The 25,456-nt window shown below is 43.3% G+C and overlaps 1 long non-coding RNA gene across 1 annotated transcript in view; it reads left to right on the top strand.

Moving 5' to 3' along the window:
* The window catches only part of LOC142410920 (uncharacterized), a 30,438-nt gene extending 6,554 nt beyond the window's left edge, over positions 1–23,884 (top strand). The window contains exons 2-4 of the long non-coding RNA XR_012776059.1: positions 20,320–20,504; positions 22,241–22,302; positions 23,110–23,884. This is a non-coding gene — a long non-coding RNA (uncharacterized LOC142410920). The remainder of the gene's footprint in view (positions 1–20,319; positions 20,505–22,240; positions 22,303–23,109) is intronic.
* Positions 23,885–25,456: the final 1,572 nt, after the last annotated feature.

Here is a 25,456-nt window from a genome sequence, read left to right as displayed (position 1 = left end):
CTGGCTTGTTTCACTTTGGGCGTTTGATTTCACTTGGATGTGAAATGCCATGTAAATCTGGGCTAAGCAGGCTACAAACAACAAAAATGCTTCAAGAAGCAAAACTTATACCCTCTGCACAAACTCCCATGCTCCAAGAAACTTGGCTGCACACACTGCCAGAGGAAACATCTTGTAAACCACTCTGTGTTGGTTTATACACTGCAAATCCCGCAGAATGTATTAAAAAAGATAGAGTCCAAGTCTGAGATGTTACAGTGCAAATGAACCTCCAGAGAGATGAATATTTAAGCCTTTTACACAAACATCCCATGACACTGTGCTGAAAGATGGCAATAAGCAACAGCAGAGAACGCTGGTGTCATGGTCTAACCCCAGCTGGCAACTAAGCACCACGCAGCTGCTCACTCCCTCCCCTCAGACTGGGCCAGGGGAGAGAATCAGAAGAGTGATTCTCACTTTTTCAGAAAGTGAGAAAACTCATGGGTTGAGATAAAGACAGTTTAAGTAAAGCAAAAGCCGCGCACGCAAGCAAAGCCAAACAAGGAATTCATTCACTACTTCCCATCGGCAGGCAGGTGTTCAGCCATCTCCAGGAAAGCAGGGCTCCATCATGTGTAATGATTACTTGGGAAGACAAATGCCATCACTCTGAACGTCCCCCCCCTTTCTTCTTCTTCCCCCAGCTTTATACGCTGAGCACGACACCATATGGTATGGAATAGCCCTTTGGCCAGTTGGGGTCAGCTGTCCCAGCCGTGTCCCCTCCCAGCTTCTTGTGCACCCCCAGCCTCCTCGCTGGTGGGGTGGGGTGAGAAGCAGAAAAGGCCTTGACTCTGTGTAAACACTGCTCAGCAGTAACGAACACATCAGTGTGTTATCAGTGTTACTTTCAGCAAATCAAATCATAGCCCCATACTAGCTACTATGAAGAAAGTTAACTCCATCCCAGCCAAAACCAGCACAGCTGGTACGCCAGTAAAATCCATTGTAGGGGCTTTGTGTGTATGCCCCAAGGCCTAGTTAGCAATGCGGTATTTGTCAGGAGTGAGTGAGCAGAGGGCAGCTTAGCACAGCACAGCTTGGGAAGGGGATTTCCTTGAGCCGTTCTTAATAAAGTTGCTGTCTATGGAAGATCAGGCTCCCAGGTCAAATGCCATTTAGCTGTGGTAGCATGCAGGTACTTGCATGCCAGATGTGGAAGGGCTTGGCTAATTGGTTCTGTCTGCACTGGTATCCAGCTTCCAGCCAGCAGACATAACATTATTCAAGGAGGTAAAATAGTAAATGCAGCCTCAAAGGCTTTTCCTCTACTTGGCACTGAACTAGGAGCCCAGCAAGGTAATAGCTTTGTAAACGTTGCTGAAGCAGGGCAGCAAGTATGGCTCTTACAGCCATATCTGCTTGCAATTTCATTAACGCCAAACGAAGAGGGGGAGGACCTCCAGTCCAGCAGTAATTGTGCGTGTGGCTGCTAATCCCACGAGCAAGGGAGAATGACAGAATACATGTGGGGCAAAAACAGATCTTAAAGCACCGATGTCACCAATACTTTGGGACTTCAGCATTGTCATACGTCACCTAGTCTTCCTGCTTCGTCTCCTATACGTGTGCCTTTTGAAAGACGGATGAGCAGATGGCAGTTGGCTCACATTTCCTGAGAGGTTAAAGGCACTGCTATTACAGGACAGCTAGCTCATATTTACGTTGAGAGGAACAGTATGGTTCAAATTCGGCTAAAACAGGGCTGCTGGTTAGTCTGGTTCATCTGAGCAAAAAACTCTGCAATGATGTCGTTGCATCAAGAAGCCCTTGATTGCAGTGGCCAGGCTTGGTTGATGTGGGTTGACTGGTTGATAAGATTAAATATTTGTGTGCTGAGATCTCTGCCTATCTCACAGTTCCTGGGAATGCCCTGTCTGTTTGTGCCTGCTCCCCATCTTTCTGTTTCTGCTGGGATCATCTGTAGTGGTACTGATTTTTCTCAAAGGAATCCTGTCTTTCTCCAAGGTCCTCAGGACTGCGTCCCGCATCCATTCAGCCCAAATACAGACACTTAACTCAGGTACTGAAATTAGGATCTTTGTTGCTTCTGCCTCCTTTTTCATCCATGGTGAGAGACAGGCATAAACAAGGCAAGTCCAGATGTTAGTTGGGCTGAATGGTATTAGTATAACTAAAAAAGAATTAAGTGAAGATTTCTTTAAATAGCAACCACCAGAGTAAGACCCGAAACTACCTGTGACCAAAGTGTTTTGCACTCCAGGATTTCATGTCCCCCCCTCCCTCTACCCTGCGTGACACTTATCTGTGTGTTGCCTAGTGCTCTCCCTGGTCCTGCCTCAAGATGCAGAGACCCAGATGCTGATGCTCCAGTAGAGCCCTCCCAGGCAAAGCATGGTCACTAGAGCTCCTGGCAGCGGACCTGACTGCAGGAGTTGAGCCCTAGATTCCACGTTGTGCATGGCCATAAAGCATGCTGTGCACACCTACGGTGCCCTAGAAATAATAAACACTAGCCATAAACTAGAGTTGAGATGGAAACCACCTTGGATAATGATGTGGTTGTCATAGATACTCTGTAACCCAGGTTAACTTGTAGAGCTAGAGGCACTGTCTATAGGGCGAGTGAAGTTTCCCAGAATGTGTGAAATGCTGACATAAATCCCCAAACGGACTGAACTGAGCCTTCGCAGCCTAGCCAAAGCCCTCCAGCCAGATTTCAATAGTATAAACAAGACTGGGTTGCCTCCTCCCTCATTGAATTAGAGATGGTAATAGTCTTGGCAGCAGCTGACTGCATGCTATCAATCATTCAAGATGCTAATTTTTCTGAGTTGGCACCAGAAAGAAAGGAACCGAGGTTGGAAAGGAGTCTGGACTGCTGTTGTGCCCATGTCACACTGCTTGTGAACAATTCAGCAACAGCTTCATGCCTCAATCAATGCAGCTGTTAAGCCGAGGAAAAGCAGGACTTTACCGAAAAACAGATGTTTTGCACATGAGCTGACTTACTCCAGTTAATGACCCAGATAGAAAAGAAAACAAAGCACACGTATATGCACACACCAACAGGCATAGTCAGTGCTTGAAATAGTGTTTAAGAAGTGCAGATATAGATGCTGAGATAGGTTGAGAAAGAAAAATTCTCCTGTTTCACAGTTACTCCATATACCTCTAAGACTTTTTGTAATGCCAGAATGGCCTTTTAGCATATTTTGGCTCTTTCAAGCACCGTGTATATATATGTGTGTGTACATGAACACACACACGCTTACATATATGATGCAGGGTGACAGTGATAACACTGAGGCTGATTTGCATGAAAGAGTGTTGCAAGTTCCCAGAGTGATCGAGGCACATTCTTGCAAAGTTGTTTTTATCAGTGTTTTAGATGATTAACTAAGAGGGAGATGATTTCCCAGTATCTGGTTAGGAGGTTAACTGAGTTAGCATTTAGAAAATGGTTTCTAAAAATAGCAAAATTGACCACGTTTTTATTCATCAATGTAATTAGAGACTGAGCTTTCAGGACTACAAAGAGGCCATGTGGTGGCAATTTTGAATGCCTTGGTGTTTGAATTTCTGAATGGGGATACTGCAATGAGGCTGATTTCCAGGGCATGACTTCTCAGCGCTTTCTGAAAGTTGGTACGTGGGATATGCTTTAAATTGCGTGCCCCTCTAAATTCCCAGTCACTGTTAAAAAAAGTGGTTACACCTTCTTCTTTGGGATCTTTGGTGTCTTTGGGATCACTGACCGCTTTGTCAGAGGTCAGAAATAAGAAATATAAATAAACAAAGAGCTTGCAGCTATTTCCATTTAATACTCCAGAGTCTGTCTTGGTTATGCACAGTGATACTGAAGAGGTGAGAATTAGAAACTACTTGGGAAATTGTTTATTCCTCCTCCCTCCCCCCGGTTGCTTTTTTCAGTTTTCTGGCAGAAATTACAATACTTTATTATTATAATTGGTCTCTGTTTAGTAATATCTGATCTCACCTTTCTAAGGCATCAAGAACAAGGATGGGAACTTCTCAAATCACAACTGAAGATGTGGTCATTAAGTGTGACCAAAAATGAGCATTTCTGGCTCTCGGGAAAGTTTTCTGGGGTGCACTTATTTTCAGTTTCCAATTTGTTCTTTACTATTGTGTACTGGAAATTCAGAATGCAAGTCTAGGAAATGAAAGTCATCTGGAGCTGTTTAGCAATACAGAACTATTTCATTGTCAATCTCTTAAAACTTAGCTTTGTCTCAACTTCAGCAAAACTTGATCAAACGTGAGATGCTTCAGATGAAACATTCAAGGAAGCAGTGTTTACTGATGCGACTTTGTTTAGTCGGAAATTTGCAAACCAGCTTTAGTTACAGTCTTATATCTCTCACACACAGATTTTTTTTCCTTATACACGTATTCACATAGAGCTTGTGTTAAATAGATGTTATCAAGTATTTACTTAAAGAACCCCCAAACAATAAGTTTTAAACTGTTTGACCAAAGAGCCTTTTCCTCCCTTCTGATGCTGCCAAAAGGGTTTATATAGGAGCTAAAATACATGTGGAAAGGGTCATGCCTAGAATTTTTCTGTAAATGAAATTTTTTGATGCTGAAAAACAGCTGCCCATCAGTTTAAGGGGATCACTTGAGAGCTGTTCCACACTCACCAGTAACATGACTGAATCACTGAAACAGTAACTCACTGGAAAAGTACTTCTTCCTATAGCTCTTCCTTCCACTGTCACTGATAATCACCAAAGCAATGCCCATGAAGAGAACCTTGCTGTCCTTAATGCTGGGCAAGGGTTCAAGTACAGCTACGTTGACAAGCAGTGAAAGAAAGCATGGCTCAGTAGAAAAAATGAGATCTGCAAGCCCAGAACCTTAATCAGGTGATTAATTAGCAACAGAGTCCTTTTTACTATGTGCCTAAAAGAGTACTAAATCTTGGGTGGGTAATGTGAAAGTCTACGGTATTTTATGTTCCTGGTGGTCACTTCTATGTGCTCCCAACTGAAAATCCCAAAGATAGCTAACTGACAAACCTGAGTTCACCAAGTAAAGTGATAGGTGTTGAAAAATGATTAGGACTTAACTTCCAAGTGAGCTGCTGGCCCTCAGGCAGAAAACTGTGAGAAGACAAATGATAAATGACCAAGTACTGTGTCTCGAAGATAAGCTAGGCATTTCTGAGAACAGGTCTTCCAAAGAGCTAAACCCTGACACAACTGAGCAGTTTAAACCATAGAGCCAGCCCAGAAGACCAGCGTGGGCCAGTTTACTGAGTGCTGGATTTCTTGGGGGTCTCCTGGAGGTTTTTGCCTGTGGTATTTGCTGCAGGGGAGGGGTCACCAGGTCAATTGTGTTGGCAGCGTATTAAAAAATGATCGGACAAGTTAATGGTTGGTAATAGCATGGTAGTTATGTCCCTGCGATAAGGGTAACCAGATACCTGACTCTGGGGCTTGAACAGGCAGTCTCCCTTGAAAGATCGAGTGGTCTTTAGAGGATTACAATAAGTCACGAATGCTGAATGTTTCCATTTGCCACACCATTGCTGATGCCTGTGGGGCTACGCAGGGCAGCAGGGATGCAGAGCAGCTGATGTTCCAGTGCTGCCTCAGTAGCATCGTGTCTCGGGGGCTCACAGGGAAGCCTGGCACGGCGGTCTTGGCTGCCTGCCCCTGCCTTGTGCAGCAGCACGATGCTGGCTCTGGCTGCAGCAGCTCTGGGAGCCCAGTGAGGCTGTGACAGGACGTGCCCCCGCGGATCAACGCTGTGCTGTTGTGAGGGGTGCGCCTGTGTGGTGCACAGCACCTGCGAGCTCCTGAAAGGGGGAGGGCGCGGGGGACGGAGGTGGCTCGCGCATCGGCAAATCTCAGAGTCAGACAGCGTAAGGCTGTAGGTGCCTTGAATTCACGTCACAGGGTTCCTATTAGCAGGTGGGCCTACTAGAGGAAGCCCTGGGTTTGCCAGCATTGACGACTGAAAGGACGCAGAATGGCCAAAAATAGCTGATTATGGTATTTTACCTTCTAGGTTTAGAATTCATTCTCCACCAGCCAGCACTACGTGATTCAACTAGATTGAATCCTTTCTGTGATTTGGATTCAGGGAGCCCATGCAGTCCTATAGTGGGTTTGTGCTGGGAGAAAAGTCTACTCTATGTCTGGATTAACCCAAAGGCCAACTCCATTCGTGTCTATTCTTGCTCACAGCCTTGTCCATGTAGCCCTCAAATACCTGCTTGTGTTTCTGTGTTCTTTAACACCTCCCGTATGCAGCCAGCAAATCACTAGCAAACCATGTTCGTGCACTTCTGTGTTTTGCAAAAAAAAAAATACCAGGCACACTTCAGAAAACATGCTTGCCAGAGATGTATGTATGGTCCTAAAGCACAACACACCCCTATGTACCCATCATCTCCCCTGCAGACACATCATACCAACTTACAACATCCTCCTCACAGGCTTCCCTTCACATGTTTTTATACAGACTAAATTTCCTTAGCACAACACAACGGCCTTTCTCATGCAAGCCTACACGTTCTTAGCTCATGAGTTTTACCGTAAGTCCCATGAACATTCTGTGAACCTCCAGCTCCTGGATTCATGGGGACAATAAAAATCTCAACATGGTTTTTAGGTTTTATGATTGCAGGAAAAAACCCCATAAATATGATCTAAAAAGCCCCCAAACCAGAAGGCAAATAAAAATAATCCCAGGAACATTACTGTTATGCTGATAAATCCAGTGATTTTTAAGCCACCTTCTTCAGGGGATCTCAAGTATGGTTTTGGAACAGTAGGGTTGGCCACACTTGTGAGAAACACATACTTCTCCACACCCAGGTCTCATAGCACTCTTTCTTTCTAAACCTCACACAGGCGCTTCATAGCACTCAGTCACTCACTGCCTTGAGATCTGCTGTAGTTAATACCCCCAGATGTCTGGGGTGAAAATCAGTCTTTTTAGATGCAGTCTGCCTAAGACACAGCTCCAGTCATTACAAAGATCAGGGTGAGAAGTGGAGGCACTAGGGAGGATGAGAAATGGAGGCACTAGGGAGCTGCAAAGGCCACTTCCAGTGTCTGCTGCTTCTTTGGCTTAATGAGGTGCATGAGATGCCAGAACAAACAGCGTGTTCCCCCTCACACTTAACTGCTGAAACAGTGTGTCCTGCCTTGGAGGAACTGCTCACACAAGATGGTTCCCAGAGACCACGCTGGCTGCATTGCACCCTGTCCCATTGCATGTGGGGCATTCAGCCCTGGGCTTGTAAGCGAAAGTCATGCCAAGTGAGGGAGATGCGGCAGATTGCTTTTCTTGTGACAGCTCAGAGGTGAGCTCTCTGGTCTGCTGACAGCAGTCTGAGCCGTGTGGCCCCTCTCTGGGCTGGGCTGTGCAGCTTGCAGTGTGTGCGTGTGCTTTACATGCCTTCAGAGAGTGCAGCCCACCCTTGCCTCCTCATCTGGCTGGTTTTGTGCCAAGTGACGCCCTTGGTTTGGAGTTGGGTTTGTTTCCCCTTCTGGGCTGGTTTCTCTTGGCATGCCTAGGAGCAAGGAGTGGAGCCAAGGGGGCCTGGCCCAGTGCACCACAGGCACCTTCGGCATCACCCCTGTCCCCACTATACCGTGATGTCGGGGTGTTGCCCAAAGCCCTGGCTCCATTGGTCTCCCAGACATCACTAGGTGTGATGGTGGAAATGAAGGAGATGATGTTTTTGAGATGAAGCCTCTGCTCTCCTGCGGTACCTCTCTTTTGACTGCTGAGGGAGAAGACACAGCCTATGTTATACGCTTTATCCTAAATGGCTACAGCCAGGTTAAATGAATCCCCATCTCTGCCAGCTTGGTCCATGACTGATTTCAAGGGGCAGTAGTTCCCTGAGCAGACGTGTGTGGGTGGACAGCAATCTCTGCATGACTTCCTTGCTTCGTATGTCTCTAGCTGGAAGATTGCTCTCCAGCCCCTTACAACGGCCAGTGCAGTGAAATGAGAGGGGAGCAGAGACAGCACTAATCTGACCTGAGAAGTGCTTCAAATTTTTGTAGCACTGTGATCCTCTCCTGCTGCCGCTCAGGCCTGTGATAGCTGGAGAGGCTGGCTGTGGTGTTCTACTGCAGCTGGAGAGGCAAGGGTGATGTGAATGAAAACTCCTTGGAAGAAGGATTTCTCTAAATCCAAAAGGGCACCCAGTATTTTTTCTAAGGTCATGGATGTTTTGCAAGAGCTACGAGTGATGGCAGAGACATACTTTGCAGTCAGGTCTTCTGGGAGTTGGGAGTTTTGGCTGAGTAAGAATTGGCACTAAAGTTACGGATCTGACCCAGAGCAACTAAAGAGTCTGTGGGTGAGGCTGTCCCTAACTGAGATCTGAACTTCATGGCTGATCCACGTGGGCTCAAGTGCAGAAAACAAATGGAACTGCCACCAGGACCTCACGTGGGCGGGAGCAAGGGTGCTGTGGGAGATGTCTCATATTGGCTCCAGCAGAGACTTACTGAGGGTGGAGAGAAAACTGAAACAGGCAGGACTGAGGTTCACAGGAGGATGCAATCTGTCTGACACCATCTGCCTTCTTGTTCCCTCTCCTTTATCCCCACCACGGCTACCATCTTTGCACACTCTTGAATGCCAAAACTCTTATTTTTTAGCATCCTTGACACTAGAGCAAAACTGAGAATTATAGAGGGAGCAGGGCAAGGGACTGGCACTAGGTATAGGCTGGAAATGAGTTTCTCAGTTTGTGAGGATTTCCAAAGTACTGGAAAAACCTTTTTGTCCTGACAGAGGCCGGAAAGTCAAAATCTGAAACATATTGGTGAACTGAAAATCTGGAGAAGAGCAGTAAGGTTGGGGTCAAGTGCAGCACTTTGTTTAAATAATATTCAAATGTTTTGTTTTAGTTCTGGATATTTATAAAGGGTTTCCAGCCACTACAATTAGCTTAAATTTGGAAATTAAAAGCTACTTTGAAAAGTAGAAGTTTGAGCAATTTGGAGGAGGAAGAAACTTCAAGCTGGAAACTTTACAAGAAAAAACTCTTTCCTAGGGAGAAAAACAGTTTTAATGAAATGGCTTTGTATTATGAAACCATGAAAAAAACCTGATCCTCCCTGCCTGACAGCTGTCTCAAGAAAGAGATGGTGTTCAGCCCTCTACTTCCAAGAGTTACCTTGGGGCAATGCAGCTTGTCACGGATCTCCCTTTTACTGCCCCAGTCTGTCCTTAGGACTTTCTTTCCTGCTCGTGGAAGGGTTCTGTGTTGTCTGATAAACACTGAACAGAACCATATGTGAGCTGGGCTTCATTATGCAATAAGAGAGGATGGGTTAGTATCTGCTCTTCAACTTGCGAAAGTTTTCCTTTTTGGCCAGATCTCAAGGGGTGGGATTGAATTACATTGCATTTCATTTCTGATTGACATTGGATGCTTAAAATTTATTGCCAATGCAGACACAGATTTTTTTCTCCTGAAGGAATTCTTATATTCCCTGAAATTTCTAGATCAATATGAGCCTGCCAATGCCAATTCTTGCTTTACAAGCAACTACTAGATCCTAAGGCTGAATTTACAGTATTATTTCCTTGTAAATGTCAGATGTAATTTTGGGAGAATGCTCAGATATATCCGATACTGATAGACTCACCATTTTCATTAGGATGTAGTCAAATCAGATGCAGCTGAGATCTTTACCCATACCCTTGGGGAAGCCTATTGACAAGGTTTGGAGGCAAGCTTTGGCAATAATAGACATGAAAAAGTATAAATCCTATATTAAAGTTTTATAAGCTTCATTATATAGTGATATTTCAATTACTCTGTGGGAGATTTGGATGTACCTACAGGAAAAAGGCAGATGCGGGATTGGCTGAGACTTTGGCAGCTTTTTGCTCTGCTTTAATTCTGGATTTTAACTTTTGATTAGAAATAGGAAATCCCTTCAGCTGAAGGGGCAGCACCGGACGAATTTGCGTTAGAAATGAAGAACTTAAGGCACTTTGCAATGATCCCTGATCTTAGTTAATTCCAGTAAGTTTTAAGGCTGTTTGCCACCTTTCCTGTCACTCCCATGGAACAAACCAAAGTGTTACCTCCTGCTCCCCAGGGAAGTACCTGTAATCTCATGTTACCTGCCAAAATTCTTTAGCCAGTGTTTAATGCCTCCAAATGGGATCCAAACTAGAATTCGTTATTAGGAAAATGATGAGCCTTAAACCTGTGAGCCTTTTCCTTTGTACTAGTGTGCTCCCTCCAAGGCAAGTGCGCCTTGAAAGAGTGGAGAGGACATATTCCTTCTTTTTTTTCTTTGAAAATTCATGTGCAAAATCCAGTAGTGTTGCAATCAGAGCAGTCTGCAGAATAGACATGCCCAGAGTCAAGACCAGATTCCCAGTCACACCAGAAAAGGATTGGTGTCTTGTGGGGAAGGGTGTTTGACCAAATCCTGCTTATATTGACATCGAAATGGGATGTATTTGGTGACTTCAGAGGGGTCTGGATCGAATGACAATAGTCTTGTATGTATCTGAAAATTAGTTTGTACTTTTAAATACAACCCTTCCTATGAGTAGTAAATATCACTTACTAAACCATACCTCCACACATACATGGCAGGTTGCAAGCAGTAGCCGGATTCAGTGCTCTCCTTGCCACAGAGGTACAATTATTTCTGGGGAAACTAAGGCACCAAGGGAGTGAGATGCCTGACTGTAGGCAGCTGTGAAAGCCAGAGCAAGGCTCTGGAAAGGAGAGTGCTGGCCCCTCTTTTTGTATTCACATTGCTCCTTCTCCTGCTCTTTACAACAAATGCACATTTAAAAATGTGGAAGGACTCTTTATGGTCTGTTGTTCTCTAACCCTCTTTCTGGACTATAATTACAATTATAACAGAAATGAAGCAAACTGGAACCTCATAAGAAAATGGCATGCAAATTGTCACATACACCCTGCATTCATTTATGAGAGAGCTTAGCAGATCTACAAAACAGACATGACGATATTATTGCCTACAGTAGCAAGAAGCTGGTTTTCTTTCCCAGCCTTTGGTTCAAAGTACTTGACCTTTATCCTCATATCTTCTGTCTTTTTAGGAAGGGCCATACTAAATCCTCATTCCTCTCCAGTTGTAGGAGTCATGCTTACAGCTATTCAGTCTCTAATTGTGTGAAGCTGTCCCCAGAAATGGAGGTTCAGAACTGCCTTTTACTGAAGGGAACAATAAGGCTTAATATAGTGCCTGGAGTGATATTATAGAGTTAGAGGCAGATCAGAGATTAGTACATTGTTTCTGCCGTAGAGGATTTCTTGCTAGGACATTAATAGAAAAGGCTTTACCTAATCATATTGTTTTCAGGCTTGTTTTGTTTTCCAAAGTGATATGCAAGTCCCTGACTGTCAAAAGGGAGCAAAGTTCAGCTTCCCATTTTCCACTAGTGCTAAATAATGAGCCTTGCAAAGTCTTGAGCTTGGCTTAAAATTAGTTTTACAACAGTGGAGACATGAGTGTTCTGTTCCTTGCAGCTGATTTCTGAGCCTTTAGGTAACCTGTGAGTTACGTTTCTAGGCGTGGGGGCAAGAAGTCTTCATGAAGCGGAGGGAGAATGCTGGATGAGATTCACACATAAATCCTGGGATTTCGCAAGCTGGAATTTTAAAAAATCACCAGATTTCACAATACCCACAATCAGATTGTGAGGGATGGTGACCCTTTGGATCTGAAAGGATTTTTTTCAGTATTGTCTCCATTGACGCTTAGTTCCGGTATTTGCCTTCCCTTCTACATGTCACAATCTTTTTCAGGGTCATGTACATATTGTATGCATTGTATATTGGGAAATCTAGTTTTTCAAGGCACACCACTCTCCCCTGCCCCTTTTTCTGCAGCTCTTAACAAGGGGCAGGATAGCTTTCTCTGCAGCCCTTCTTTCCCACCTCTTTCCATACAGTTTTGGAGGCCTGTTAAAAACAACTCTTTATTCCCCCCATCTGCTATTAATTGCCTCTCTCTCATGCTCTGTAACTCTCTCATTGCACCTCGTGCACCCCCGCTTCAGGGACAAATTTTGGGAAGAACGTGCACTCCACTAAAGCCATCTATTGCTGGCTAAATCCTCCTCGAAGACAAACATTGCCATTCTTGCTGTACTGCAGCTTGCTCTTTCCATGCCAAGGTTTGCTTCAGGAAATCCCCCAGATGAATTAAAAATATTGTTTTGCATTTGTTGGGACCTCTGCCCAGCGCTGCTTGCAGTGCACAAGCTGTGTTTGGTGCTAGTTGGGTCAAGATATCTCAGAAAAATCTCATGGCTGGCTATTGGCTCTTCTAAGGGTTTATCTGGCCAGGATACCCATAAAAAGGCCCCAGCACACACGCATGCACACATACGCACACACATACATACACACAGTCTCTCTTCTTTAAACAGGAAACTCAACTCAGCATGTGGTGAGTAACCAAATATCAGCAAAGACTTTCTTGCATTTTTTTAAATTCTGTTTTAAAAAAAAGAAGAAATTTGAGAAGGAGGATAAAAATCCTGTGTTAAAATAAACTCTTGGGTGTAAATGGGTCAGCACAATCGAGAAACCTGGGTGTTTAATGAAGAATTTCTGGCCAGGATTCATTAGTCACCGATTCAGTTGGAAGAAGTGAAGCTTCATGGTGCCTGGAAGTTTTTCAGAAGTTTGGGAAACGTTAAAAAACCAGCAGATATTCTATGGAGATGGGATGCAGGCCCATGGTGTAAGCAGGCACAACTCTGTTCAAATGTGTTGGAGCTGTGCAGGCGGTTTGGCTTTGGCCCTGGAAATAACACAGGTGCAGGTTAAACAAGGCCTGATTCATTGTGTTTAAGGCCATAGGGATTTTTATGGTTGTCTGGGTGGACTCTGTATAGCATACATCTGGGATACCCTATGATTCATCTGTGAGGTCTGAGTTGTGGCAGAGTCAAAGTACATTTTTTTTAAAAGCAGAGATATCATAAGCTGATTCAAAGTATTCAAGAGACAGAAGACCCACCAAGTCCTTTGGTGAGACTAGCCAAGGGTTAATTACCTCTAGTTGCCTGAACATGCATCCTTCTGCTCACCGCTCCTCATGATTGCCCTCTGCCCCCACGGCGTGGAAGTGGGTTTTGTGTGCCTGTCTCTCCTCAGCCTCACTTGCTGTATCGCCAGCTGTGCTACTGCCACGTGAATGCTGCTCTTGTATCAGAGGTGATCAGAGCAGAATGAAAGCTTTGGAGAGCCACAGTGCTTCCAGCTCACTCAGTGCCCAGCCTGAGGTGACAGGAAACTGAGCCTGATACCCCACGCTGGGAAAGGACCACAAAAACTGTACCATGGTTATGCGGTCTCCCGAAATGCCCAGTTTTGCACAGGGAACATTTCACCTGTGTAACTATTTGCATAACATCCTTTCATATTTGAGGAAAAGGTACTAGAAAGAAGCTTGACATAAAATAAGAACCCTTTATTATGCAACTTGAGAGGGTCTGGTGACTGTATTTTACTTCATCTTGGCTGAGGCAGATGCCTACCGTGGCTAGTCAGAGTTTTGCACAACAAAAAAGAGCTGAACGTCGACATCAAGGTTTGGCCCACTGATCTTACCCAAAGAGAAGGTATTTCCTGAATGGGGAGCAGCAAGAGCCTTGTACCTCATACAAACTCCCAGCAAGAACATATGATGTTGCTGTTTGCAGAAAATCATTACCAGATGGTACAGTGATGGTAGGTGTATGCAAACCCTCAGTGTGCAATAGAATGGATGAATAACATCTCTCTGCGGCACATTGAAAAGTCAAGGTGATGGCAAGCAGAGATCTTGCTTCACACTCATTGGTCATGCTCCATTCTGCCTTCGTGCTGGACATGGGTTCTGTGCAACAGGGAATGTGTCGTGGGAATAGCCATGCCACCCAGGGCTTGAAGCCTCCACCTTGAGCCTAGCAGAGGCGAGTAATAGCAAGGACAATTAAATGTTGGTTGGTCTTCTGCTGCGCTCAGCATGAAGGAGATTTCTCTGAGTTCGTTAACACAGCTCTGATTCATAACCTTGAATGGAAGGAGGCCAACAAGCACAGCATGCTATATCTCCGAGTGAGCTGTTCCAGCTAAATTGAAGCAAAAATTGCAACACGACCCCCCTGAACTACTAGAAAGGTGCTCTGAAAGTTTCATTAAAATGTCATGCCATTTTAATGCCTTTTATGATAAAGAGTGGGTCACTCGCATTGCCAGGGAAGTTAGTATGTTATTAAGGTATTTTACCAAATCCTGGCTTTGGTTGTCTGGGTGGAAAACAAACAGTTTTTCTGTCCTGTGAAAAGTTTTTGTAATGTAAAAAACCCACCAGGCTTTGAGGATGGCATGGGACAAAATAAAAATTTTTCAAATTTGGTTTTCAAGAAAGCCCTAAAGCAGAATCATATCCTTTCTAGAACAGCCACTGCTCTGGGAGCTTGGGATTACATCCTTTTCCTCACCCAGCAGAACAGGCTTTCGAACTCGAGGTGGTGGTAGGAAAAAGTAGTGCGTTTCTCAAATGCGGACTCTTTTTCTGCCCATGAATTTTCCAGGACCAAGGCCATCATCTGTCTAGATTTGTTAATTTCTCATAATGGATTGACTAATGGCTTATGCAAATTAATTTGTGTATGAACTACCTGCTATGTATGTCCGTGAAGGAATTTGCACCTTACACCTGGTGAGTTGTGAACATTACAGACTTTTTGATGGGGTCATTACAGCTACTGTATTTCAGAAGAGAAAAAACACAAAACTTTCAAGATGACTGTGAGCAGGGCTGCCCATAATGTGCTATTGTAGGAATGTTCACAAACTAGAGCTATTTGTGAAACTTTACTCACAAAATGTAGGATTTGCAAAAGGTCTTAAAGGATCTTCTACGACTGGGAAGCATTGATCTTGCTGAACTGGGAGGGGGCATACAGCCTAATTCACTGAGAAAGCTGCTGATAACATGAGTAAAAGAGATTTTGTCTCCTGGCTCTTATACTTGCTCTAAAATAAAAGCTATTTTTCTAGTTACAAATGAATCTCAGTCAGCTCCCAGAATTGCAGAAAATCAGAATTTTCTTCTTCTTCCAAATATTGGTTTTGTACAACAATTGGATTCCATTGATCTGAGAGGGATTTGGGGAAAGCTTTTAATGTCCCATATGGCTTTGGGATTCAAAGAATTTCCATGTAATGAAGTATTGTCTTCTGGACTTTTCCCTTTCTGCTTTATACTTAGCAGGCGGTACTATAACACTAGCAGCTTGGGGCAGTTTAAATTTCATATTAGAACTGTAGGATCTGAACTGAAATCCCAAAGGGGATTTTTATCCCTTTTCTTTTCAGCATGTGTCAATGGAAACAGTCCCCTGAAGGTCAAGAACAAGTGCTGTCCCTAAATATAGAATTCCTTTGGTTATCGCAAAAGCAGTGCTCACCACAGGAAGGGACTGGACTTCTGAGAAGGGTGCAAGTTTTGATTTCATAAAGTTTATTTTGCAGAAGGGTCGTGGACAGAGTCTTGAAGACTGGTAAGAATCAGTGAGATATTATCGGCCCACAGCAAGGTTTTATGTTCCAAGGCTCCTGGCACGTAACCTGGGTCCTTATTTTCCATGCTACTGATTCTGGTATTATATTAAACAAAAACAAGGGTAAAGAAGACTTTTTATAATCATGTTTTCCATTGCAGACGTAAAGCAGATCATGCAGTTTGGTGTAAAAGGGGCAAGCATAGCTTATAAAATTTATTTGAGAGGGACCTGACTGAAAGAAAACTTATCTCAGCACTCTCATCAGGAATATTAGACTAGTGTAGCAGCACCACTTTTTTATTATTAGGACCACAAAGAGCCAGTTGGCTTGATTGCATGTGGAATGGCCACCTCATAAATGTGCTGTAACCCTTGTCATGAGAAATTTTTAAAGGCTCTTGGTGGGAGCTGGTCACAGTTTTCTTTCTCACTTTTTTTTTTTAACCCAAAGGCTGCTGTAATAAAAATATTACCGTACTGGTGTTATTTTTTCAAGATTTTATAGTTTTTGATCTTTTAAAATTCTCCAGTTAACATTATCTAGAAATAATGTAGTTTGAAATTTTGTTTTCCTTGCTTTTCTCTCCCATTTTTCCTCTTCTTCTCTATCCCCTCCCATGCTTTTCTTTTTTCTCTCTCTTTTTTTTTTTTTTTTTTGGTTGTTGCTGGAAAAACAAATAGTGGGGGAAAATAAAGCAAGATGTAGGGAAAAAGACCAGTTACAGGAGAGAAGCCTGGGTCCAGATCTCTGCTCTGCTACACACCTTCCAAGACGGCATGATCGAATGATTCTCTGGCTTAGGTTTTAGGCATGAATTTAAGCATGCATTTGACTAGTCTCCAAATGATCTGGGAGCAGGTTTAAGTGAGCTCCTGAGTAAAGCTGGGAAGAAGCTCCAGCTCAGCCTTCAGAGGAGGCCATGGTGTCTTGGCCAAGGTTCCCACCATTTGTCAGATACCTTGCAGCCTTCCTATGGCCAGTATATGGCAGATGCACTGATGTGCGTGATGCTCCTTCCTAGAAGAAAGAGCCAGTCTGGTGCTGGCTCGGGCAGCTAAGTGACAGATGTTTAGATGCACCTTTTGGGCTCCTGGTGCTTCCTCTCCGTCAGACTTGGGCCTTGCTGTCCTGGTGTGTGAACAGGGACATAAGACTTCCTTGTCTCAAAGCAGTATTTTGAAGAAACAATCAATAAAGACTGGGACGCAGTGAGATACTACATGGAGAAGGGCCAGAAAGCAGCTATGACAACTCCCTGTTGTCAAGGTGGGGAAAATGCTGTGCTCCAGTTACCTAGAAGCCCATGGGGAGCTGAGATGGTTCTCGTCAGTTCTCTGGGAGGTCCCGTAGGCTGGCTCTATCAGATCCTCATGTTCCTTTATGAAATACAGATGCTGACGCTTGGAACATTTGTCTCCACCAATTACTGATATATAGGTGCCATATGGCTAGCCCCAAACCGAACAGCTATACTGCAGCAAGTAGAGGTTGAGGTGAGTCTTTCAGAGCAGGTTTAGCCAGACAGTAGCCAGATGACAATGGGAGGTAGCCCAGCAGCAGAGCCCCTCCTTCCCTTCCTTGCACGCCTGGGATGAAGTGCAAAAATCTGTCTGGAATTTCTTCCCGAGCCAAGGCCTCTGTGTTTGTCAACAGCTTTGTTTTGTCGATGGAGCAAAATGTTGAGTGGAGCAGCTCAAAAATTAGCATCCTGCAGCAGCTGAGCTACAGGGAGAGAGCACGTCGCGGTGTGGGTGATGTAGTCCAGCCACCAAGGAAAGCCTGCGCAGGCAAGCGCAGGCAGGTGGGACTTGAAAACGCAACACAAGGAGTTCATGCTGAGAAGAAAGCTGACTGCAAGTTAAATATCCTGTTTAGATTTTCCACAGCATGAAATTCCCATAGTATCAATCTTCATCTGTCTGCTTGTGAGGGCCACTTGCAGGACACTGTAGAGATGAACCTGCTCTTGGCTTTTTCTTTGCTGGGGTGAAGCCCAGTGGTGCAGCAGCAGAGGAAGCCTCCTCTGGTGCTGAACACTCTGTGCTGAGTACAGGGACAAGCAGATTCCAGTTTGTATGCCTCTCAGTGGGCTTTCTTTTCACAACTCCTAAAGTTCCCATTAAACCTTACTGTAAGTGTTGAAATCAGCTTAAGAAAGTTAATCCATTGTTTGAAAAATCATTGACACTGTCAACTTGATGTTGTGTGTAGTTATTCAAGTTCTAAAGCCCTGAAAAATAGAGCTCACAAGAGAATTGGCAGCTGACCCTTAACTTCAAACGTCATTGCTTTTACACTGTAATATGAATTATTTTCTGCTTTACAAACTTGTGTCATTCAGTAAAGACCCTGCTGTGGGCTGGAGTTTTCAGATACATTAGTGACAAATTGTAATTGTTCTGCAAAAACCCAGGGCTCAGTGTTTGCTAGGTCTCAACAGCTGTCATAATTTTCCCTAGATACATTCGAAAATATTCTCTGGGGCTGCTGTGAATCACAGATGTTTGTTCAGAAGGATAGGGTTGGTGGTCCAGGGCCATATGTAAGGGCGCCTTGATGAAATTCTACGTTGGGGTCAATTTCAGCAATGGTCAATTTTTGAAGGAAACATTTTCCTTACCGTTGCCCATCAGCAGAAAAATGCTAATTGATTTTTGAAGCCTCAGTCCCTACTGTAGAGAAAGGCAACAGGAGGCGGAAAAAGGTTTTGTTGTCTTTCCTGGTAGTTCATTTTGCAGTCTCCAAGATCCATCTGCTTACAGGGAGTGGGGGACATTCAGAAAGAACATCTGTGAATATCCCATGTCATTACACTTCCAAAGCCAATGGCAAAGGCCTTGGCAAGATCCACGGTTTTCAAACATGAGCCTTTTCTGCAAGTGTTTAGACAGATGGTTTGCTACTGTATGGAGCATCTTCAGGGAATTTACTCCTATTCTCAACATTGCAATTACTGTAGGCTCAGGACTGGCTGTCTCCTGCTGAGTTTCTGAACAGTGTTTGTTTTTGCTTGATGAAATTCTGTCTTAGATTTTTTAGTGATTATGCTATATTGTGTTCTGCCAGGCTTTGAAATGAGATCAAATTGCTTTTCCCTTAGCGTTTACTTACAAAACATATGTCGGCCAAATCTTGAAGTTCCTACTTGTGTACCAGTCACCCACCGAAGTCAATGGGACCTTTGCCTGAGTAAGCACTGCTTGAAAACCAAGTAAGAAGGAGGGGGATTTCTTGGCTGTGGAATAGCAGCTTGCAGCAGCAAATGTTTTATTTTATCTGAAAGACATAAACGGGTACACTGATGTTGCTTCTGATGAGACACTTCTAAGACAAGGGTTGGCCAGCCCATTGTGGAAGTGGGCACTGGAGCTGAACAAAAACTGGGTTTCCAGTTTGCCAAAAGATGTATGTATTTTTTAAGTTGAATTCAGTCTGAATGAAACCAAATGCCAAATTTGGAGATATTTCCAGAGATCTGGAGAATTGCTAACACTGTATCTGCTCACCAAAATTGACAGCTTCTGTTATTTTTGCTGACAACCTAGCTGTGAAATTGGTAAGAGAATCAATTTCACTGAGCAGTTGTGGAAATCTCTGGCCCCAGATGCATCAAGAACGCATGTTTGGGCAAAAGTCTTTAAACTGGAAGTGTTTCATACAAAGTATTTTGTGGTCAGTTAATTGGTGTTTTTAAATTAACCTCTTGTAACAGAAACTTCCACTAATCTCTAATAGACACAGACCAGATGACATCCCAGCACTTTTATTTGCCACATATTGCAAAGATGAATATGAACTTTGAAATTCTGGCCCTTTGTGAGGATGTTTGCAGCATGGCCCCTTGGGTTTCACAATCAAAGAACATTTAAAGAGCTGCTGTGGAACCATGTTTCTATCGGAACCACTTCTTTTCAGAACTCCACACCAGGCAGACTTGACCGCACACAAAGGGTGAAACTCATTGCTGAGAAAATAAATAGCACAAGACTATTTAGATCCTTGAAAAACAAACTCGGTGGTCTTTGCCCTGGTCTATCGAGGAGCCAGAATAGTACATTTTCTTTCCTATTCCAAATATTTAGTAGATCTCAACACACTGCAGTCACTGTCCTACTGTCTCTATTAATTAAAGCAAACAGGGCTGATTTGGTATTTGTGTATTATATATGACTACTGTAATGTCAATGGAATTCACATCAGTATTAAGCAGGTGTGTTAATCAACACAAGACTAGATGCTAGTAAATGCTTAGAGGATGTTGGAGTCTTTTAAACTGAAATACCAGTCACTCCAATTTGCAGTTAATTATTGCAGTGATTTAATAATTGTAGAAGGCAAATTTTTTTTTTTTTTTTTTTTTAGATTTTTCTGTTGAACGTAGGGAAATGAGCCCTGATTTCTTGCAGAAGAGAGGACTGTGTGTACGTGTGTATGTCTGTGTGTGTCCCTGACACCTTTTGAATTCATTGGCTGACTTCCACCAGATTTGTCAGAGGAGTAAAGATGTCTAAGATAAGTAAGCTTCTAAAAGCAGATGGCCAGGTGGAAGAAAATGATGTTGGGAGAACCTGACAGTAGGGAAAAGAGCAGAATGAGAGTGCACTTTATTAGAAATGAGAGAATCCATATGGGGAAAACCCCTTACAGATGTCTCAGTTGCAATAAAATTTTAGATATGGAAGTCACTCATCCATGAGAGAAAAATCTGAAGGAAACTGGTTTCATTGATTCTGGTGCTTTTGTTTTTGCAGCATACCTAGTTTTATCTGCATTCCAGTATTTGGGTAAGATTAAGAAAACATCCTTCTTTGGAAAAAAATGTAAGCATATGGGTGATTATGCATTCTTGGAAAGGGAGCAGTATTTTCTGTGAAGAGAGAACTGAAGCAGGCTCTGAACAACTGGGATTCAATCACAGTATGCTGGGTGATACTGGGTAAGTATCTTCCATTCTTGGGGTCCATTACCTGGTTTAAAAATTGGGTTAATGATGCAAAACACTTGCAAGTGTTTTGACTGCTGCAAAGAAATGATCCCTGAGATAGGTGTAATTAAAAGCTCCACGTACTTTGAAATCTAGTTTCTTGCCGCTGAAGCATTAGACTGTAAGATCTTCGAGTCACACTTTTTTTTTTTAATGTATACAAGAGTGGCCACTTTAATGCTAAAACTTGAAGAGTCACAAAGACACTAGGCTTCTCTTAATGCTCTCCTTTGTGCTACTTTATGAACAATAAAGTGAAAAGGTACCATGCAAGGCGTAAGAAACCTTTTAGTTTACCTCTTAAGCAAGTAAAGTTTGAATATGTTGCTGATGGATATGATCATGTACTGTGCGTGAATGTGGCTATATTGTCTTATAGACAGAAGTGTTCTTGAGCTTCGCTACACTTCTGTTAACTGGATCCATATTGGTACAAGGCACATGAGATATTTCTGTCAGATGCTAAAATACAGGGAGGCTCGGGACTCCATGTTTTATGTCTCTCCAAATCAGTCTGATAATTTCTCTTTCTTTTGTTTGAATAAAAAGTTTGAGGAAAATTCTTCCAGAGCTAACATTTCTGGAAGCTTTTAAGGAATGCATAAAGCTTTGATGATGACATTAAAGATGAGTTCGAGTGAGGGTTTCTGGAAATGTTTAAACCAAACAATGCTCTAATCAGCTGTCTCTGGATGGCTCTGTTGATTCTCCACATCACTTGAGTGTGACAGAGTTTTATACCATGGCCACAACCAAAACCTAATTTGCTCTGAACCCAAAGATCAGGTGTTAGATGGCAGAGCAGTGTTAGGGCTGAATGTACTCTGAAAGGTGTACCATGGCTTTGTCCCAACTCTGGTTAGGAAGCCACGATGGCTGAGGGATAAAACGTACAAACAATTTCTGGGGTAAGAAGACCTACCTTAGTAAATTTACTTTTAGAAAAATCATTCAAAACATGTTCTGTAAACAAATTAATCAAATACTGGCCAGATTTTCCCCAGATTCATGTGGTTACATTAGGGTCAACCAGGGCCCAATTAACTTGTGCTAGCTTCCCAGGGTCATCTGATCTTGGCAATTTTCATCATTCCAATAAAATTGGGTTTGATTTCTGGTGCAGAGAGAACAGCTGTGATTCCAGGTCTTTGGCTTTGTCTAATTCCAAGGAGCAGCGTGCAAACAAACTAATCATGTGAGATCTCAGCAATGAGCATGGGGAAGTGTGACTTCAGTAACTTGTGCAAGGGAACTAATTAGGAGCAGATGCTTAAACTTTCCTAATGTTTATATGAGGGGAACAAATTGCCCGTTGGCAGAAAAGGCCATCTGTAAAAATGACGTTCCAGCCTCATAATTTGAAATGTTTTCATTATATTCCTAATTTGCATGTACAAAATAAATTGCAACTATATATATTCAATCAGCAATGCAGCCTGAGTTATGTAAGACTTAAGGTCTGGACCATGTCACCCAGCAGTTCTGTAAGACCGTTACATATTCAGCTGAAGATTAGATGTCCATGAACCACTGTTTAGAAAAAAAAATGTATTTCCTCAAAAAATAACATGCATGGAGGATCTTACAAAATCAACATGAGTAAAAAATGTTATTCTTCTCTGATTCCCTAGAAAAGTAATAATTTGCTGGTAAATAAATGCTTCCCTCTCTTTTTTCTGTTACCCTAGACAAAAGAAAATAAATGAGCTGTTAAAACATCAGTGTCATGTAAAGGAGTAATGTTCTCAAGGTATGAAAACACATTCCCTCCCCCTTGCAGAATCCAACCTCTTTTAAAAATAATGAATACTAAAGTGTTTAGGGATCCCTTCATATAAATTGTGTATGTCCCACACAGTGAAAGACCTGTCCATTCCCACAGATGTCAGCTGGGACATAAAAGCTTATTTTGGCTGCACTCGGCGAGTTCTCCTGCCGTGGGCTAGAACGCTTCCCTCTACCACCTGTGTGCTGCACTGATTGATTCAAAACCAGACCACAGACCGTAGCCTGGAGAAGCAATAATTTGTTTCTCAAAGTCAGTCTACTGTAGCTCAAAACTGGCTTTGCAGAAGGCTTAGGAGGGGAGCATTATGATAGCATTGGGGTACTTATTTGGATAGTTATCCTTCTGGGGAAATCTTGACCCCACCTGCTGGGTGGCGTGGGGGTACTTGAATGCCTGCTCTGGCATGCCAAAGACTAAAAAGCCCAGTTGCCTTTAGCTCACTGGTATTACTGCAACACTGCCAAACCTGCAAGGGAGTCATCGGGTCTGATTTCTTGTACATCACAGGCCGCTTCATTTTGCAAAGTTACTCCTGGACAGAGTTCAGTATTGTGTGTTAGCAAAAAGTGTCTCTTCCAGGGTGGGCTTCAGCTGTGATCTGAGTATTTCAAGAGATGGAGACATCCTCCAATTTCTTAGGTCATTTGCTTCAACATCTAATGACAGACAGGGATTAAAAAAAAAAAAAAGTATGGCTACATTTCTAACTGGGATTTGTATGGCTTTGATTTGCCAGCTATTGGTTCATGTTAATGTTTTCCATTCTAGATTAAAAGAATCTGTTAGTGACTGATAGATCCTCCATGTGAGGATACTTAGACATCAAAATCAAATTGCCACTAAATCTTCTTTTTGAGAAGCTGACTATGTGGAGCTCTTTGATGCCTTGCTACAGGAGATTATTTGCTGATGAAATGTTGGGGGCTGCAGCTTGTGGACTTCCCCTTCTGGTGACATCTCTCAAGACCTTTACTGGACAATGTTTTCTCCAGCCCTTAAATCATTTCAGTGATTCCTTTCTGCTTTCTTTCCAAACATCCAGCATCATTTTCTGAAAAACATCCAAACTGACAGCGGTGGCCCAGCATGTGACTATTACAGACATGGGGAAAATCATCTCTCTTCTGCCTCACATCTCCTCCAGTTGCACCTTGAGCCATGGCATTTGCTGGTTTTGCCAGAGGAGCATGCTTGGAGCTTAGGCCGAACTTGTCTGCTCTGGCTGTATAGTCCTTCAGTAAAGTCCCTTTAAGGCTTTCCTATTGCCTTTTCTATTGCTCTGCTTGCCTCCCTTCCTCCAATCTATGGAAAAAGTCTAAGATTTCCAAGGTCTCAGGTCCTGGCACTCATTTCGCAAATAATTACATTTTCCCTAGGCATCTTTTTGTCTCTAAGCAATTCTATTTTGTTTAAATGGACCCACCTTAACAACTGATCCAGCTTTTCATGTCTTTATTTCCAGATCATTAAGGAAAGTGCTTAGCAATGTACAGGCCAGTATCAGTGACCCAGCTGGCCTCACTACACCCTCCCATGCCGTAGACTGGTGATTCTCTATTATTAGCTACTTTCTGAGGTAGGTAGTTCTCCAGTTCTCCAGCCATTTAGTATGTGCTTGTGTGGTGCTAAAGTAGATGAGGGTCTCATTGTGTCAGACTTTCCCTTAAGAAGAACTAAGCAGCAGGCTGGTCCCCAAGGAGCTTGCAACAAGGTACACAAGAGTTTGGAAAGCACTTGCCTACATCACCCAAGAGATCAAGACCTTGGTTTCCTGGGCAGACTCTGCTGTCTGCAACATTGAGAAGATGGCTCCTGCTATTTGTCTGACCTTTGACTGCAGCTGTCAAAGAATAAGCAGTTTCACTGGGCAGTCTGCACTACTTGGAGCATCCCCAAACAGCGCCAGAAGCGCTGCCAGCCCCGGGCGGGGATCACGGTGGTCCAGGAGGCTGCAGAGCTCAAGCCTGCCCAGGAGCACTGAGGTGAGCCCAGGGTGTCTCTGTGAGCACCCGTGGGGAGAGCAGCTCCCAGTACTCAAGTGGGAAGCTGCTCTCCTGTGGCTCCTGGTGCTTTTGGGGCTGGTTTCCCTGTGGGGTAGGTCAATGCATTTCCGTTGGTGCTGACTGAGGAATACCTCAATGCACACCGTCTCTGCATTTAACTGGTATCTTTAGTTAACCTTTTTCATATTATTTTATTCTTCATTTCCAAATCTAATATTGAATTCCTCGGGATGTGTTGCTACTGGACTTCCAGGGATGTAGATCAGGCCCTTAATTACTCCTTTCTTTCATCACTCTTCTATGTCTCCTGAAAACACTGAAGTGAAGGTTTTCAAACCCTCTGGAGAGATCTGTTTGCTCATTTCTCAACTAATTAAATTTTTCTTACGCAGTTTTGACATTTTAGCCTGCAACACCTTTTTTTTTCTCAGGAGCAAAGCAAGGAGGCACATCCTCAGGAGATACCAAGTGGCACAGATCTATTGAGTTTAAACCAGAGGGTCTTACACAGGTCTGAATCTAAAACAATCTTTATAGCCTCCCACTCTTCAAAGTTTTCTCTTGGCCTGTTTCTCTCCTTTCTTACACAGGAGGAACTTCACTGAAATCAATGGAATTGCACTGGCATGTTTAGTAACACAATGATTTTTAACGGGGAGGATTGTAAAATCTTGGAAAAGGTTGCTAGGCGATGTAGTAATTTTCGAACTCTCTATCCTTCGAAGTATTTGAGTCAAAACCAGATACCTTGCATTAGATGTACCTTGTATCAATCACATGTTGGTGGGTCTAATGTGGAAATCGCTGTGGCCAGCTTTGAGCAATTTGGAATAGACTATTGTAAAATCCCATGCCTTAAAATCTCTGGATAACTGTCACTGGCATGGATAGAACCAGTCACAAGCAAAATGTTGAGTGGAAGACATCTAGGACAGGACATGTCACTTTTCTGCTGTATTAATAGAAACTCTAAAAAAAAGGTGCTATTTGTGTACCAGCACCTCTAAATAGGTTCCAGTGTTATCTAAAGCCATGCCCTAGCCAACCTGGGTAGGCTGTCCACTTTGCAGGCATTAAGTTGGGTTCTCTCAGTTGTCTAGCCTCATTTTATG

The sequence above is a fragment of the Mycteria americana genome, chromosome 6, assembly GCF_035582795.1.
Source record: "Mycteria americana isolate JAX WOST 10 ecotype Jacksonville Zoo and Gardens chromosome 6, USCA_MyAme_1.0, whole genome shotgun sequence".
Classification (NCBI taxonomy): domain Eukaryota; kingdom Metazoa; phylum Chordata; class Aves; order Ciconiiformes; family Ciconiidae; genus Mycteria; species Mycteria americana.
The sequence above is the reverse complement of the archived record's forward strand: the minus strand, read 5'-3'. Positions and strand labels throughout refer to the sequence as shown.